A 19,541-nucleotide genomic window follows, 5' to 3' on the forward strand; every position below is an offset into this window, starting at 1 on the left:
AACTAATAAACTAATAAACTAACTAGTAAAAGTAAACTAATAAACATGAAAAAAAAATTCATCATTATCATTATCATTATCATTAATTATTAATTATTAATCATTAATCATTAATTAACATTAACAATAAACAAAAACAAAAACAATAAAAATAAAGAATAGTCATGTTATCTAATCTAATATCTAATAATCTATCTAATAAATAAACTAATTAGATAGATAACAATAAACTAATAAAACCAATTAGTTAGTTAGATAACAATAAACTAATTAGATAACATTAGATAACAATAAACTAATAAACTAATTAGTAAACTAATAAACTAATAAAACAATTTCATCATTATCATTATTAATTATTAATTAACATGAACATTAACAATAAACATAATAAAATAAAATAGTCATAATCATAATCATCATATCATATCATATCATAATCATAACTAATTAGATTAGATAACTAATCATAAATAATCATAATCATAATCATAATCATAACTAATTAGATAGACAACAATAAGCTAATAAAACTAATTAGTTAGTTAGATTAGATAACAATAAACTAAAAACTAATTAGATAACAATATAAACTAAAAACTAATAAAACTTATAAACTTAAACTTAATTAATTAACTACTATATATTAATTAACTATTAACTAATAATCTAATCAAACTAATAACTAATAAATAAATAATAAATAAACATAATCATAATCATAATCATAATCATAGTCAAGTCATGTTATCTAATCTAATCTTCTTCTAACTAATCTAATCTAATCTAACTAACTAATAAACATAATATAATAATAAAGCTAATTAGTTAGTTAGTTAACAATAAACATAATAAAATAAAATAGTCATAATCATAATCATAACTAATTAGATTAGATTAGATAACTAATCATAAATAAACATAATCATATCATAATCATAACTAATTAGATAGATAACAATAAGCTAATAAAACTAATTAGTTAGTTAGATTAGATAACAATAAACTAAAAACTAATTAGATAACAATATAAACTATCTTCTATAATCTATAATTCTATCTATTCTATTCTACTATAATCTATAACAATAATAGATAGATAGATAATAGAATATAATAGATATAACAATGATATAACAACAACAACAATAATAATAACTAATAATAACTAATAACTAATAACTAATAATAATCTATCTATCTAATATAACTATAACTATAATAACTATATAATATAACTATAACTATTATTAACTAAGTAATAATAATCTAACTATTAATAACTAATAATCTAACATCTATCTAACATTAACATTAACATCTATATCTATCTTCTATCTATAATCTATAATAGAATAGAATAGAATAGTTAGAAATAAAAGATAGAAGATAGATAATAGATAATAGAATAGAATAGATAGATATAACATAACAATAATAATTATCTAATATAACAATAATAATAATAATAATATAATAACTAAAGTAACTTAACTAAAGTAATAAAGTAACTAATAGTAAAGTAATTAACTATAACTACTACAACTACTATAACTATTAACTATTATTATTAACTAATTAACTAATATAATATAATAACTTAATTAATAACTATAACTATTAACTAATAATCTAACATCTAACATCTAATCTAACATTAACATTAACATTATTAACTAATAATAATATATAGATAATAAATAAATAACATATAATAGATATAACAATAATATAATTAATTAATAGATAACAGAAACAGATAATAGATATAAATAATAAATAACAATCTATTCACTAATCTATTCTATGTATTCTATTATTATTATTAATATTAACTAATTAACTAATAAAATAACTATAACTATTATTATTATTATTATTATTAACTATTATTATATAATCATCGTATCGTATTAAAATAATGGGGGGAGGGGGGGCGCGTATTAAAATAATTGGGGGGGGGGGGGGGGGCGCCTTGTCGAGTAGCGCCGTAGGCCGCGGGGGGCAGGGGGCAGTTTTGGCGGGCAGCACCACGGGCGGGTGGGGGTCTTGGCGGGCCGCCGGGGGGGAGGGTGGGGGCGGGTTGGGAGACTTGGCGGGGGGGGTGCGGGTGGAGGGGGTGGTTTGGCGGGCAGTCGGGGGGGCGGGGGGGGGGGGGTCTTGGCGGGCTGCGCCGGGGGGGGGGGGGGGGAGGGGGATTGGGAGACTTGGCGGCGAGGGCGGTTTGGCGAGCAACCAAGGGGTGGGGGGGTCGGGAGACTCTTTCTTCCCTCTAATCGCCTCATGGCCAATGACATGCTCCACCTTCGACGATCAATGACATCCTCCAATCACCTTCTGCCGTGCGCTGGGAGAGAGAGAGAGAGAGACTTGTACCTCAGCGCCTAGGTGAGGTGGCTCCCTTGCAAGCGTGCTCCTCTACGTGAAGCGTGTTCCCTTGCAAACGTGCTCCCTGCGGGCGTGCTCCTCTGTAATTCCAAGCGTGAGACCCTGTAACCAAACAATGGAAAGAGAGATCAAATCGAAAATGCATGATATAGATAGAAGATAATCATGAGAGAAAGAGGTCATGGGGTGTTAAAGCCTTGCATGCATGCAATTCAAAATTTAAAAACAAGTTTGGGATTTAAAAAGAGGCTTGGGATTCAAAAGGAGGCTCGAGGAAAGAAATGGAGGTTCGGGACCGAACCTCCAGCCAAAATGATAAGTAATATAAATTAGAGATAAAGATTAGAGATTAGAGGTTCTATGAATTCTCATCCTGTTAGTGCTTGTCTCTTCCTCTTTGCGACATTTCACCTACCACTTGCAACTAGTTTTAGTGCCGCCTATGAAAAATTATCATCCTCTTACGTGTCTCTTGGTCTTTGTGACATTTCACATAGCGTTTGCACCTAACGTTTACGAAAATCGAATGTTCAGGAAGCTAATCTGGTTCGTCATTTTAAAAAATTTGCTTGACGCGCCGTACGCATGCAAATAAAGAGATCGTTGACGATAATAAAGAGAGGGGCCAGAGTATGTTGACTGTGGAGGATAGAGAGCCAGGAGTCACTTACAGCTATAAAGCAGGGAGGAGGGGCAAGGGAGGAGCGCGCAGTCTACACTTGGTCTACTTCTGCTCACTTGAGGTTGAGAAAGAGAGAGAGAGAGAGAGATAGAGATGGCCCAGCTGCTGCAGAAGAAGCTGGTACCGATCAGCAAGAATATCATCATGCCGGCCATGCTGGTGTTAGTTCTCCTGCAGGCGCTAGTGCTGTCTAGTGAGATGGCCGAGGCGGCTCCAGCGTGCCAGGGCACCATCAATGCGCTGGCATCGGCGTGCGCCCAGTTCGCCAGCGGCAGTGCACGCCCGGACCGCAACTGCTGCGGCGTGGTGCGCTCCATCAAGCCCGCCACCGTGGCCTGCCTCTGCCAGAACATCCCGCCCGGCATCGGCTCCTCCGTCATCTCCAAGATCGTCCGTGGCTGCGGTGTCTCCGGTTCTTTCTGCGGCGCCCGTTGATGATCTCAGGGAGGGGGTGAGGGGACGTAGTTCACAGCAGCCAAGTATAATATAACGTCTCTCAATCGAGAAACAATAATAGTACGATATTTTGGAATATGGAGGTAGAGCTACTGGTTGGGGCTTCCCAGAGGCCGCAGCTACAATATTTTCTCCTCGCTGTAACTTCTTGTTATTTTCACCCCTTCGTAATATCATTCCCGCCCTCGACCTTCCGTTTCTTCGAGTTCCCAACTTTAAGGCTACAACTAATTGCGCGCGCTGATCAAGTTGTCCCTAGCTCACAATCATCTGTCGTGCCGGTTTGTGCAAACGCTGATCGTTTCTTTCGCTTTAATCTAGCACGATGACCTCTGAATCATTGTATTGGGATGTCTCATGGAGGGACTACTCTGTGCAAGTTACGTAGTGCATTAGTACACAAACTGTGTATTCGATTACCATTTAGCTATAGTATTAAAATTTCAAAAAATCATGGAAGCATTAACTATACGCCACATTGAGTTCCAATGGTGTGATTGATATATGTACATATATTTACATATACTACTAGTGGTACTTAAGCAAGTCTATTCTCATTTACCACCATTTTTCTAGAACAGAAGATAGGTCCCAATAGAACTTTCCTCTCTAACAATGGGTTTCCACATACATAGATATCATCCAATGCTTTATGGATCTTAGAAATTGCACTTTGGTATATTTTCCTCTAAAAAGTTATCACTATTAAGGGTCATATAAGATGACTATGCCATCCTAGCATCACTTTTGCTTTCTAATCTTTTCTCAAACTCCCATGGATTATTACTTACGAAGGCCATTCCATGGATGCTCCCATAGTAGCACAAACTCGAGCATGGTATCACTTTCAGGGAAAATGATAAAATAGTAACCAAAGATCCCACTTAGCCATTCAGGATGGACAAAGTATCTTTAACAAATCAAGCCCCAAAGGGAATGAACATAGTTCCTCTAGCATGGGACTTGAGAGTGGATTTTAAAGGTCGTTAAAGTGTGGGAAAGATGTAGAGAGGAACAAATTTAAGAGGGAATTTGACCTCGTCAGTAGTAAATATGGATTTGGTAATTTTTATGAGCCGCAGAAGATGGGATTTCAAAGCAGTTTCGAAGAGCACTTGTGGATTTTTCATAATTTTTCCAAATGTTGGATCAAGCATGGGAGCAAGTGATCGGCAATTCAAGTGATCGGCAATTCAAGATCCCACTTAGCCATTCAGGATGGACAAAGTATCTTTAACAAATCAAGCCCCAAAGGGAATGAACATACTTCCTATAGCATGGGACTTGAGAGCGGATTTTAAAGGCCGTTAAAGTGTGGGAAAGATGTGGAGAGGAACAAATTCTCTCCTCCATCTCTCTTCTCTAAGAGGTGCTTCATACACAAAAAATTAAGAAGAGGATGTGATGGAGGATGCTTGTTTGGCCAACATGGACTGGATTACTCCAAGATTGAAGGGAGGATGAGAGGCAATGTCTAGGGCTGTCGGAGAATTGATGAAAGAGTCCGTTGGCTACCCGAAACCATTGCATAAACACACGCACCATGCAAATAAGTAGTATGCTCAAATTTTACAAAGAAAATTGCATTGTTTTGATATTTGATGGCTTTAGTGATGTGCATATGGAAAGAAAATTTGTATGAATCATGTTTGAAGCATGTTTGAGGGTTGTATATGATAAAATGTAGAACCTATAATCGTAATTAATAATTTAAAAACCTAATGTGTGTGTTAAATTAAAAAAAGTGAAGATTTCTCCTGTTTCGAGTTGAGAAATGGAATTCATATGGGATAAAAAACTGATAAAAATCAGTGTTCAGTCAATATGATCAATCAAGACATATAAATTAGAAAATACCACATTTTTTATGAACAAATAAATGAAAAAAATAGAAAAAATAAGGAAATTTTTAGTTTTTGCACCTAAAAAACTAGAAAAAAATACATTTTATTTACGTGAATACACAACAACGCTGGAGTATGAGAATCAAGCCTCATTCAAGCCTTATTTCTATGTTAGATTATGTTTTTATTGATTTTTATATGAAAAATTACATAAAAATGAACGTTACATTTACCCAATGAGTGCAAAACCTAAATGGTAGGAGGAAAGAGGGTTTGTAAAAGTGGTTAGTTGCTGAAAATGATTCAAATTTTGATCTATTTTTCTATGCATAACATATAGGACGGGCTATCATTTGAGTTAGGAGACTAGTAGCAAGAAGGAATTCGGTGCTAGTCTCTATCACGCCGCACATACGATTAGTTGGAAAATCACTAAAGGGTTGTTTTTGCACTTCACCTAGCTGGCTTGTGATGATAAAATACTTGAGCACAATGGTCATCCACAATTGCATTGAGCATAACATGGTATCAAAACTGGACACATTACAATTGTTTTCTAAATACTGACCTACATGGAGTGTGTGAAGAAACCTGAGCTGTAGGGTAGATGAACGGTTTTTTGGAGAAAGCTTGGTAAGAAAATATTAAATCTCCTGGATCATTCAAAAAATATAAGAGTGAAGATTGTTTGTGTATTCTTTATGTTAGAGCACTGCATCTTGGGGCCAATCCCCAAAAGGTATAGGAGAGCTGCAGTAGGGCCACAACATTCAGTCGAGGGGTTGCCTCCTATGTTTGTGTTCCATGGTATATTATACCAAGACGTGTGGGATCTCTCTCTGAGGAGTAAGGAAGGGCAATCCTTGGACTACGTTCCACTACAAATGCAATATCTACAGTAGCGATTAGGGCAATGTGTCCCTTGGATGCTCCTGGCTGTGAGGCTATGTGGGGCTGTCTTGTGAGTGTTATAAAGGCATGGCTAGTGCCTATAACCATTGTCGGGGCCGTTTTAGGTCTTGATAGGTGGTGCATTTTTTGAGAGCTATCTACAAGTTGGCGGTTTTCGTGCCTTGGTTGATTGGGACCTATTCTTTGGTGTATGCCAAAAATTAATGAGATAGACTCACAAGACCTTCAAGCGAAGCTCCAAAAGCAAGAAAGGGCTGAAGGAGCTAGACGGCGGGCCGAGATAAATAGAATATACTCTCCAGAAAGGAGTGGCCCAATATCTTTGCAAGGGCAGGGTATTAATAACCCTAGCTTGGTGCACTGTCTGTTAGGGGGAGGAAGCTTTAGTACTTTACCCCTTTCAATCAGTCTATCCACTTCAAGTGGAGCTATAGTTTCAATTGCTCGAACCCTTGTAGCGAATTGAGTTGTTAGCATGGCGGCACAACCTAATGTTATACCTGCTGGAACGACAGATTTGCCAGCTTTGAAATTCCCTTTACCCATCTTTAATGGGTTAGCAGAAGAAGACACGGAATTGCACATTAACAAATTCTAGAAGTTGATATTTAATTGTCGAATTCAAGATGAAGGACACTTAATGATGTTCCTAAATATGACTTTGAAAGGATGCGCCATAGTGTGGTATAAAAGCCTAGAGGGCTAGAACCATAACCACAATTGATCTATTCTTTGTGTGGTATAAAAGCCTAGAGGGCTAGAACCATAACCACAATTGATCTATTCTTTGTGTCCTTTCAAAGAGAGTTTGCCCTTAAAAGAGGTGGTCAATATTGGCTTCATGTACTAAATGTGACACGTCAAGAGCCACATGAGGATATCTGAGCATATGCCAAGAAGTTAAAAGAGGTCATTCACAAATTGCACGCCTCTATCCCTATCCCAGCAACTGCCCAACTACAATATTTTTTGCATGGTCTCGACTTCAATATTCAAGTGCAATTGAGTAGTATCACCTTGCTGGATATAGACACTGCTATTAGATGAGCAAAAGAAGTAGAATCTTGACTACATGCGGCCTATGTCTCTCAAACCAATCTTAATATGGGTCTAGTTTTGGGAAATAATTTGGCATTGACCAATGGCAATGGAAGTCAAGGGATAGCTATGAGTAACTCGAATGTGAGAGGAAGCATGGTCCAAAATGTGCCTTTATTGCTAGCTCCTCCTAGCGTGACTATGACTATGGCTAGTCAGATGGCTCCACCAAATGTTGAAGGCCAAGCATCAAGCCCTAATGATGTTCCTGTGAGTCAGCAACCAATGCTTAATCAAATTGTTAGGCCAATGGAACAACAGATAGATAATCATGGCTATGAGTCAAGTGCCTCTAATATCCTTGGCGAAGTTAAGGATATGATGAAGCATTACACTGACACGATTTTCAAAAAATATTGAAAAATAGCTATTGATGTCAAATTTCTTAAAAAATAACAAAATCTAATAGGAAGTAGACGCTATGAAGAGGGTGCACCATCAAGATTTAGTTGTAAATGGTGTGACTACCAGCACTATCCTAGAAATTGTTTGAAATGTTAAATGTGATATTTGTGGGAAGTTCGGCCATTTGGAGTAAGATTAGCTCTCTCCAGCAAGGTAGTAGATAGCCAGGTCCTATTAACCATCGTGCACAAGGGAACAATCTTTAGCAAGATGATGGACCGAAACAAATACTTCAAAGAAGTAATGCTACTGTAGAGGAGCTACCTAGCGCAAATAGTGGAGTTAGCCTCATTGAGACTATACGGATCAATGGCACTGAAGATTCTAATTGGTGGGCCATTACGAGAGGTCAAAAGGGTAGAGAAGGTGACAAAGATAATGTGAAATCTGTTGATAGAAACCCTAAACAAGACGATAAAGGGATGCAAGTCCTTAACTTCGACATGAAAGGGGGACCTCTAAAACCCGTAGGAAGTAAAGCTAACACCAAGAAGGATAAGGAATTACCAAGGAGAAAGGCAAAAGCTAATAAGAAAGCACCAAAGCCTGTTCAACGACCAAAAGAGAGAATCGTCTGGTGAGAGAAGAGAGCTCTAGCAAATTATCACGAATTCAATTTGGCAAGATCTCTTTGTGAAGTTAAACTAGACTTAAATCTCTTACATCTGATTAAGCTGTCTCTAGGAGTGCGCAAGGAATTTAAAAAGATTTTGCATACTGAGTATATCATGGAACATTTGGGCATTATGCGAGTCGGAGATGATTAATGGGAGCATGCTGACAAACATTGCCCAAGGGTTGTAACTTACATTGATGGAATACTAGTGGATCATGCTATTGTAGATAAATGATCATCTTTGAACATCATGAGTTCAAATTTGATGGAGAGGCTAGGTCTAACAATCCAAAAAGACACCTCCACAATTCCGTAAATGGCTGATGACAATTTAAGGCAACTTGAAGGTTGTATTACCAAAGTCCTTATAACCATTGGTGTGGAATGCATTGTGGACTTTAGGGCTATTAGGTTCGTAGGACAGCCAAGCTACCAAGTATTATTAGGAAGGCCATGGATCTTGCAATCCGACTATTAAGTGGATATATATGCTAGTCATTTGATATTTGGCAGAGGTGCCAATCGTGTGGTAGTAGATGCATATCTTGAGTCTCCTCAAAGCAAGAGAGCTCCTCTATCCTCTACGAAATTAGAGACATTAGAAGATGTATCTACTATAGTGAGACATCATCAAGTGATGAATCAAAAGAAGGGTCCACTATAGAGGACATCTATCAAATAACTCTAGATGAGCCAATAGAGCCCCAAGATAGGAGAAGAGATGCGGATGTGATTGAGCTGGATCTTGGTACGCCAAATGATCCATGAGCAATTAAATTAGGATCCATGCTTAGTCCGGAAGAAAGGGAGGACTATGTGTCCCTTATCCAAGAGTTCCGCGACATCTTTGCCTAGAGTTATAATTAGCTGAGAGGTATTCCTCCGAGCCTACTGGCTGTTCATACCATTCATGTGTAAATGAAGGTAGTCATCCTTTGTGTCAGAAAGTAAGGTGTATGCCTTTCGAACAGAGGGACATGTTGTTTAAGGAGTTACAAAAATTGTGACATGCTGGTTTGATCTTCTCTGTTCAGCACAATGGAATGGTGTTCACCGATTGTTATCAATAAGAAAAAAATTAATCAAATTTGGCTTTATGTAGACTTTAGAGAGTTAAATAAGTAGACAATTAAGGAATACTACATGTTGCCCTTTATTTACCAGAGTTTGGACTAGTTAGTAGGTAGGGAAATATATTTGTTCATGGATTGTTTTGCGAGATACAATCAAATGGCTATTGCAAAAGAAGATAAGTCGAAAACAACTTTTATCACTGTCTTTGGTACCTTTACGTACCATGTGATAGCCTTTAGTTTATGCAATGCATGGTTCATAGCAATGAACAACAAACAAGACCTTCGGTGACATCTCCTGGGAGGAGACGAAAGTATTTATCGATGACCTCGGGACCATAAGAGAAAGACTATTGATTATTTTAAGAAAGTGTTTTGAGCAGTGCGTATACAATTTTGCATAGCTCTTAACCCATGGAAGTGCGCCTTTGGGGTGCCTTATATGGACTATGGCTAGACCATGTGGTCAGTTTAGTAGGGATCCTGACGACTGACCCTGAAAAGATCAAGGTCATAGTCGCCATGAGTCCGCCACACACTCCGAAAGAAGTATATAGCTTTCTATTATCTGTAGGATACTATCAAAGATTCATAAATTGCATGGAAAAAAGAACATGTCCACTAATGAATATATTATCCTTAGCTATCTATTTGTATGGAGTGACCCTTGTAAAGTAGCTTTTGATGATGTGAAATGGGAGCTAGTGAAAGAAGTAGTTTTAGAATCACCTAAAAGGGGCGAAGTATTCTACATATTTTCAATAGCTACCATGCATAGTATCAGCTATTGTTTATCCCAAATCTGGGAGGAAAAATGGTATCATCCGATTGCCTTTGCTAGTTGGAAGTTGGGCATATTAGAAATCAACTACACCTACATGGAGAAGTTGTGCCTTGCAATGGCATTTACGACTAAAAAATTCAAGCACTACATCCTCTATGAGAAGGTTGTTTTCTATACGAAGGCAGAAGTACTTAGATTGCTTATGAATAAGTTGCAGTTGCTTGATCTTTTAGCAAAGTGGTTAATCACTTTGCAAGAGTACGATTATGAGATTAGAAGTAAGCCACCAAAGCTACATGGTATTGTGGAATGCCTTGTGGATTTCGAGGAGCCTAAAGAGACTTTGGCTAAAGGAAGTGATATTGAGGAAATGTTTAAAATTGATATGGCTTCGATTCCATCTTGTTATGTTGCTATCACGCATTACCTATCAACAGGAGAGACTGGAGCTGGTTTATCAAAATTAGAAAAGCACAAAATTAGACAGCAGGCTTTGAAATTTTCTTTGATTGTAGTAACATTATATCAAAAAGGGGTTGATGTTATCTATCACCGATGTGTGATGCCTGACGAGGTTCCATTCATTTTGGAAGAGTGCCATGACTGCACTTGTGGAGGGACTTTTGTTGGATGACTAACTGTCCAAATAGCTTTAAGAGCCGGATATTGGTGGCTGTCCATTTTCCAATACAACTTTCATTCTCACTTTCTCTTAATGCACTCATTCATGTAGAATGTACAAATAAAATAAAAGTTTTATATATAGGGTAAATTAAAATGGCCTTGGTATGTTCATCATAACACTCATTAAAATGCATAGTGGTAATAGTGTTAGAAAGAGTGATAGGGCTCACATTGAGATATGGATTGAAATATTCAGTAAATATATATTTATGCTCATAGTGATGGTTATACTAATGATAGTAGCAAAATTAACATTGATAAATATACTAAAAATTGTATTTTTTATATTCTTGTTAAAAAATCATGTTGATATCCCTACCATATATTGTAATGCTTTAGAAATGCTATCAATTTTGTTTTGTATGGATGCTCAAAATAAATGAAATATTTGTAAATTTTTCAAGTTACACACTTCAAGAAAGCTTATGAATGCATTTTTCAAAGGATTTTTTAATGTAGGAGGAATATTATACTTGAGAGTGAATGTGGCTGAATCTCTTTTCAAGTAGTAAGTCATATTTTTTATTAATAACAATTTTCCAATTGTAAGCTACAACATGCTTATTACTGTTTGAAAAATTAAACTTGGAATCATAAAAGTGGGTAAAAGGACTCAATATAGATACACAATGGGAGGGAGATGGCACAAGATATGGAGGCTCAAGCAAATTTCTTTTTCTTTATCTTCATTCTTCTCTCTTTGCCATTCAACAATCTACACACAAAGTATCCTAGTAAAGTCATAAATACCTTTTGAATCTAAAGTATTTTTTCACACAGAGCCACTCTTTTATTTAGTGCATACATAGGATATGGAGTTAGCCTATGTTATGTTTCTCAAGAATACCTCTCAAGATCAAAATGAGCTAGCAAATACAATACCCCAATTGAACTTTTAAAGTACTCAAGCTTGTCCTTACCTAATACTTTGGTAAAGATATTCATGACTTGGTCTTTAGTTTTGATGTGTATGAAGTCTATCTCTTCATCCTTGCATGGTATACTTGGTTCTTTGCCAGCATAATGCTCCTAATGTTATCATAATACATGATAACTCCATCATTTGTCTCAATCCCCATATCACATAGAAATTGTCTCAACCATGTTTATGCACATGCTGCTAATGCTATATCTCTCTAGTCTCTTTCTATACTTGACAAAGAAAATATTGGTTGCTTCTTGTTGCTCCAACTCACCATGGCCAAAGTAAATGAAAAAGCATAACCATTGGTAGATCTCCTATCCATAAATATTTCTTTCCTAATCTATATCTGTGTATGCAAATAATGTAGACTTGATCCCTTTCTCATAGAACAAGTCATAGCTAACTGTCTTCTTCACATATATTAAGACTCTCCTCATTGCATCCAAATGTGATTTGTATGGATTTTACATGAGTTTTATTGTCACTCCTACTAAATTACTCAAGTTTGATCTTATTATGGTTAGGTAGATCAAGCTACCATCTTTCTAAACCCTCAACATAATGTCCATCATCAACCATCTTTTTGTTCTGGTCCAATGCTGTATCCACTAGCTTACATGAGATCAACCCATACTTTTCTAATATTTTTAATAAAATATTTCATTTGCACCACCAAATTCCATGTGGAGTGTCAATCACTTCAATGCCTAAAATGTACCTCAATAATCCGAGATATTTCATGTCAAATTCCTTGTGCATCCCATCCTTTACTTTAGAAATCTCTCTTTTAAGAGTACTTGTAATGATAAGATCATCAACATAGATGACCACAACCACCATTCCATACTTTGTTTGTTTGACACATGAAGTGAATAACCAGCCATGATTTGCTGAAATCCCATGGTGCATATAGAAACCTATTGATCCTCTCACACCAAGATCTAGATGCTTGTTTTAACCCATATAGTGCCTTTCTTAGATTACATACATAATGTGGATACTTAGGGCGTATGTATCCTTCTAGCTATTCCATATGTACTTCCTCTTCTAATGTACCATTTAAGAAAATATCCTTGACATCCATTTTGATATAAATTAGATCGATAAATCAAAGCTAAGGTATTCACTAATCTCACTATAGTCATCTTTACAACTCAACTAAATGTCTCCTTATAGTCCAATCCATATATTTGTGCATAACCCTTTGCAACCAACCTTTCTTTGTACTTTTTTAGTGAGCCATTTGACTTGTACCTGACCCTATATACCCACTTGCATCAAATTGCTTTCTTTCCATAAAGCAAATCAACCGGATCCCATGTCTTGTCCTTGGTCAATGTATCCATTTCTGTAGAGGCGAGCTCACGCTCAACCGCCAAGACCCACGGAACGCCCATTGTTCAAGCATTTCAAGCAGGCACTAATGGCTACCTCTCACATAGCCGATGCGCTATTCCTCTCTACGAGTGTAGTGAGCTTACCTTGTGATGCTCGATTGAGTTATCTCCTCTTTGAAGCACACCAGTAGCTCCATGATTCTTGATGCAAGCTCAAGCATACTCAAGCCTCTTCCTCCAAGCTCCATCTTCCATAGCCATGTGTGAGACGAGAGAAGATAATAGAAGAGAAGAAGAATAGAGGAGATGGTGGAGGGCTTCACCTCCAAGATCCCTCACCTTCACACACTCACTCACACTTCCTCCCTCAAATACTCACAAGCAAGCAAGCAAGAGAAGAGAAGGAGAGAAGAAGAAGAGTCCACTTTGCCACAAACCAAAGAATGAGCACTCATTAACTTTTTTGAACTTTATATACATGCCCTAAAATCCCATGGGCACCCATCCCCTTTTTTACATCACCTAGCCTTTGTGGCAAGATTATTTTTCCTATTCCCTTCTTCTTGGCCTATTTCTTTGGTTTATGCCCATCTACCCTTTTACAATTTGCACAGGAGGGAGCTTGGTGCTCTTTTTCAAAAATTTTGGGGTGCCTTTCATTTGAAAATGCACTTTTTTCTTTCGCTTGATTTTAGAGGCCATCCTTGAGCCTTTGCTTGTTCTCCGTGGTGCTTCTTCCATTGCCTCCGTATTTTACTTCATTTTCTTCCGTCTGGAGATGGGGTTAACATTACCCCCTCCTATTATAGTGCTAGTCCCATGGCAGTAATGTGGAATGGTAGAAAGGAGGGATGGATGTAGTCGTGGTGTCTATTTTGAGTGTGTATACAAGCCCTTGCTAGGGTTGGTGTTGGATGGAACGGCTCTTTAAATTGGAGATGAAGTGGGGGTGGGTCATGTGGAAATTTGACCTTTAAAATTGAATATGGTGTTGGACGGATCCTTGTGTGGAGAGAGGCTGATGGGCAGATCCATCTTTAAAATTGAATATGGTGTTAGGTGGATCCGTCTCCTAGCCCTCCGCAATTGCCTTCTCTTGGGCTGTTCCAAAGGAGCTTCTTCATTAACTTTTTGATTGGGCTGCCTTGGTGTGCCCCTATTTTGTTTCGCATGCATGGTGACATTGTCACATAAGATGGGGAGTGCATTGCATGGATGGCCTCAGGAGCTAGTGGTTGGGGCCTTTTTCTGTACCTGAAAAGAAGAGAAGGTGCGATGCGTGTAGCTTAGGTGACAGGTCTAAGGACAGGGGGTTAGAGCCGAGCCGGCCGATCAAGGCCACTGGACGCACCTAACTTGAGAACCCCTATGTGCCATGACTATGGTTGATGTGCAACTCATAGTGTCTTGTGTGATATCTCTTTTCATTTCTTTTTTTTCTTTTTTTAATAACATAGTTATGACAGAAGCTAGTCTTCATCATTAGAGTGAGGCAGAGAGGGAGGCTTAATAGATTTGTTAAGGAATTGGCGACTAAGTAGATACCCCTTGAGGTCTAGGCAGACTTGAAGGGTGGGGCTGGAAAGGAATGGATGATTGTAGTAGGTGAAGCGTCTATCATTCATGTCCTCTAGAAAAGCTAAGCGAAACGAGGGTAGTAGAGTAGCTTGCATCATTAGTTGAGCCATTGTGCAACTATCTATAGCATTGGGATCAAAATAGAGGATTGGGAGGCCATGCTCTTGGGGAGTGGGGTCTTGCCTAAGAAGTATCCTAAGCAATCTAAGGTAATTACACATGGTAATAAAGGCGAGGTCATGACATGAAGAGAATTCATTGATGAAGTGGATTAGGGTACCATACAAATTTTTGGATGTGAAAACTAGGGCATCTTCATATGTAGTACAATACGGATTATACGTGGACATTGGAGTCAAAATCTACTCCCACCCTTCGAGGGTATGGCATGAAAGTTGGGTCATTCCGCTGGAAGGGTTGAGTGTTGTAGAAGGCCATCCAAGTGTCCATGTTGGCATCATAGATCCTCTTTCTCCATGTAGGTTGGCATTCTAACCATGCACAGACCTTGGCACCTCAAAAACTTTGTTTTGCCAAATTTCTGCATCTTTAGTACCCCATAGTGTGGGGTTCTGCTCCCTCTCCTTTAGCCACTTCTCCTTGAGCTTGCCTTTAACATTAATCACCTCCTCCACAACCTTGATGGGGGAAACCCTATCCGAGGTGGTGGAGAATTGGAATTTAAAGTCAAAAGGGTTCTTGTCCATTTCTTCCCTCTCCCAGATTACAAGGTCGGTGTGGAAGATCGCTAGGGTATCATCCTCGCAAGGGGGAATAGGTGCCCTTACTCCTTTGGCATTTCATTTTCTTTGTGTTTTCTCTATCATTTGTTTTTTTCTTTCTCTCAGTGCCGCCTTTCTTTCTGCGGGTGTATCAGCATGTCATTGTTGAAAGAGGAAGTGATGAAACAAGCTCTTCCTCATGCAGCCCCATTTCAAAGTTCATGTCCACCACCTCCTCTTGCCTTGACTCCTACTGCTCTCCTTCGCTCAATCCAAGTGTGTCCACTTCTTGCAGTGGGGTTAGGCCTGCCAATAGTGTTGAGAAATAACAAATGATGTATGGTCCACGAAGAGATGTCCTAAATCCCATATTCACAATGAGGAGAGTGGAGAAGCTAAAAAGCTATAAAGACATATACTTGGTTCACTTTTCAAATATGCTATTTTGTACTTTGTACTTCATTCTGTGTCTCTATCATGGTCAGCTCAAGATTGTGTTTATGAGTCCAAGCCTACATCTTGAAACTTAATTCACTTGAGCAATAGTTTGTCTTCTTGTCTATGTGACTATGAGTCTTGTTACCGACTTCCATCCTCCATAGTCATCAGTGCTATGCTCTAGATCCATGTTTTCTCACATGGTATCAGAGAAAGATTTCCTCTCCAAGCCATGGAAGAGTGACTCATATTCCATCAAGATTTCCTCTCTAAGTCAACAAGAAAAAGATTCAAGAAGAAGATTAAGCATCAATGCCCAACATTGAGCTCCAAGATAGTATATCTTTGATACTCATGCAGAGTTGTTAAACATAATAATCATGTGTCCCTTGACAAATTGAGATACAACTTCTTTGTTGGTTATTTGAAGTTGATTGTTGCTGGTAAAAAATGGTAGAGCTTAAGCAAATAGCAAAGTTTAATGGGGAAGGCTTTCATGCCTACTAGAAGGATAATACCATGTATCACTTTATGCGCAAAAACTTGTGGGACTTGTTTGAAGATGAGGAAGAAGATGTATATGACAAGAAAGAAGATGTTGTAGAAGACCAGCCTAAAACAAAGGCATGGAAGAAGATGAACAACAAAGCTCTAGGTATTATTGCCTGGGGTCTATCAGATGATGTATTACACCACATCTTTGGCATCAAGGATGCAAAGAAGGCATGGGAAGAACTTTACAAGATCTTTGGTACACAAGAAAAGAACTAGAAGGTAAAATTACTTATGCAGTTTTATAAGTTGGATGTAAAAGATAGTTCATCTATGACTGTACACATCAATAAGTTCAAGAGCCTTAAAACTCAGCTAGCAACTCTTAAAATGAACACTGCTGAGGATGAGGAAATAGCAGTGCTACTTGCCAGTGTTAATCATGAACCATATGAGAACCTTGTTTCAACACTAAGTAATGTTTTGAGTCTCTCACTCAAAGACATTGAGGACTCACTGCTTGATGGAGAAAGAAAAATTAAAAGCAAAGATGTAAAAGAGACCAGCTCAAGGGAAAATCTCCTATACACCAAAGGAGCTCCTGGACCCAAAGGAAGAGGTCAAGGATTCAACACCGACAACAAAAGTTGGATGACATGTCATTATTGTGGTAAGACTAGCCATATTGCTAGTGAATGTTTCCACAAGAAAAGAGCACAGAAGATGTAGAATGACCACTACCAAATTCAATTCATGAATGAATAAGAAGAAAAAGATGCTTTCGCTACCATCAACAACTCTAACAGATTGTTCTAAGGAATTTGTTTCCATAGTGGATCTCTATGTTTCCCTTAGTGGATTTTGTTTGTAAAAATCCTTGCCAAAGATATAAATTCTCAAGCTTTAACTTGACTAGACTGCCTATGAGCTAGTCTCTTGGGCCATGTTATCATGTAGGGGGGGCAAAAGCCAATGAAGTGTAGGGACTCATCATTTGGGGGGGTGTTAAGAAATAACAAATAATGTATACTCTAGGAAGAGATGTCTTGAATCCCATATGCATAGTTAGGAGAGTGGAGAAGCTGAAAAACTTTAAAGACATGTACTTAGTTCACTTTGCAAATATGTTATTTTGTACTTTGTACTTCATTATGTGTCTCTATCATGGTCAGATCAAGATTGTGTTTATGAGTTCAAGCCTACATCTTGGAACCAAATTCACTTGAGAAATAGTTTGTCTTCTTGTCTATGTCACTATGAGTCTTGTTACCCACTTTCGTCCTCCATAGTTAGTGCTATGCTCTAGATCCATGTTTTCTCACAAATAGGAGATAGTGACACTACTCTTCCAAGCTAGGGCCAACTCCCAGAGGTTATGGTAGCATCTGCAGACCTGCTCTCAAGGCTCTGCATACCAATCACAGCTTCTTCTTGATAGCTTCTATGGACTCTCCCTCCTTTGCTTGTGTGAAATCCAATAGGGTATTCAAGAAGGCATGTTGCTGCATTTGAAAGACCACATGGGCAGCCTCTACTATGCTTTCGATGACTACCTTGTCTTTCTCCACATGAGCTAGAGAGCACGCTAGGGCTCTCATTCTCCCTTCATTGCGGGTTGCTCACTCTTCTTCTCTCCTCATCAATTCTTCACTGCCTTCCCTTTGCCTTTGAGCCAAGACCATGAGCCTCTGTTCTTGGTCTTCAATTTCCCTTTGAGTCTTTGTTGATCCTCCTATTACAAAGCTACCTCTTGTCTCAATTTTACTATTCTTTGGTGCAATCTGAGGGCTTTCTCTTGCCTATATGTTTCCAATGTTGTAGTAGTAGCCCTAAGATTTGCCATTTCAACATGTAGTCCTTTATATAGCTCTCCTAGATCCGTAGCATTTTGTTGCATCCTCATGAAGCTCTGCTCTTGCTCGGCCAGCCTTGCCTTCCACCATTCGTCATCTGCTTCCTTTGTTCTGAGCACTTCCCTCAGCTCGTGTATTTCCTTTTGGTGCATGGCCACTTGTTGGGTCTTTTCTAGCTGGAAGGCTATCATTGACTCCTGCTCGCCGACTCTTGCTCGGCTTCCAACTTAGTCATCACCGCTATTCTTTTTTCCTCCTTGGCTTTCTCCTGTTGGGAGAGTAGCTTTGCAATGTACTTGTCGTAGTTAGCGGATGGCATCATAGTTTTGGGGATGGGAGTTGTGGAGGCTCCCACCTTTTTTTGCTTAGGTTCATGCCTTGACTTGGTATCTGCTACCGGTCTTTTTTTCCCTACAGTCGGGGTTTCCATACTCTTGGCTTGAGCTAGTTCCTTGTTGACGAAATATTGCACCCAGGACATAAGGTTAGTGGCATCGACCATAGCCGAGGTGCTCTGAGTTGGTGTCGTTGCTGCAATTGTGGGTATCAAGAGGGTTGGGATGGGGTCAATAGGGGCTTTGGCTTTGCCTTCAATCACTATTGGTGGCATCACGTCTGGCACTTGTGCACTCAAGCTTGGGCCTTCATCTCCTTGTGGGCTCAAGGTGCCCAACTCATCTAGACTGCCCTGCTATTTGATGGACAATTACATGGCTAGCGCAATGTCCTCCTCTTCCTTCCTCTTCAATTCCTCGTCCTCTTCAATGGCCTCTCTCTTTCTCTCTTCCTCTACTCTTTTTGACTCTGCCACCAGCCTCTCAAACTCTTATCTCTCTTTCTTCTTCTTTTCCTTTGCCTCTTGCTTAAACTCTTCCTTGGCTTTTTGCAAATTTTCTTTCTCCTTTTTCTTCCTCTCTTCCTCCTGCTTTGTCTACCTCATTTTATTTTTAGTTGCCTTTGCTTTCCTTTTGCTGGATTGAGCTTCTTGCTCCCCCTACTCCTCACTAACCATCCTCTCACTTGATTATTGTTTGTCTTGATGAGGAGGTGATCTACTAGGTGTTTCATTTGCTCCTTCTCCTTCCTGCCCTTGCCCCAAGGCTTCCCTGATGATGGCGATAAGGACCCCACCGAATCCAATGGTTGAGGCCTTTGAAGATGAAGCTTTCCTTTTAGCCTTGGTGACAGGGGATTCTCCTCCAGTGGGCTATCCTCTTATTGCGAAAGCCTTTGCCGAGGTTTCAATGGTCTTCC

This window comes from Lygodium microphyllum, chromosome 1 (genome assembly GCF_053477565.2).
Source record: "Lygodium microphyllum isolate KBCC chromosome 1, Lygodium_microphyllum_v1.1.10, whole genome shotgun sequence".
NCBI lineage: Eukaryota > Viridiplantae > Streptophyta > Polypodiopsida > Schizaeales > Lygodiaceae > Lygodium > Lygodium microphyllum.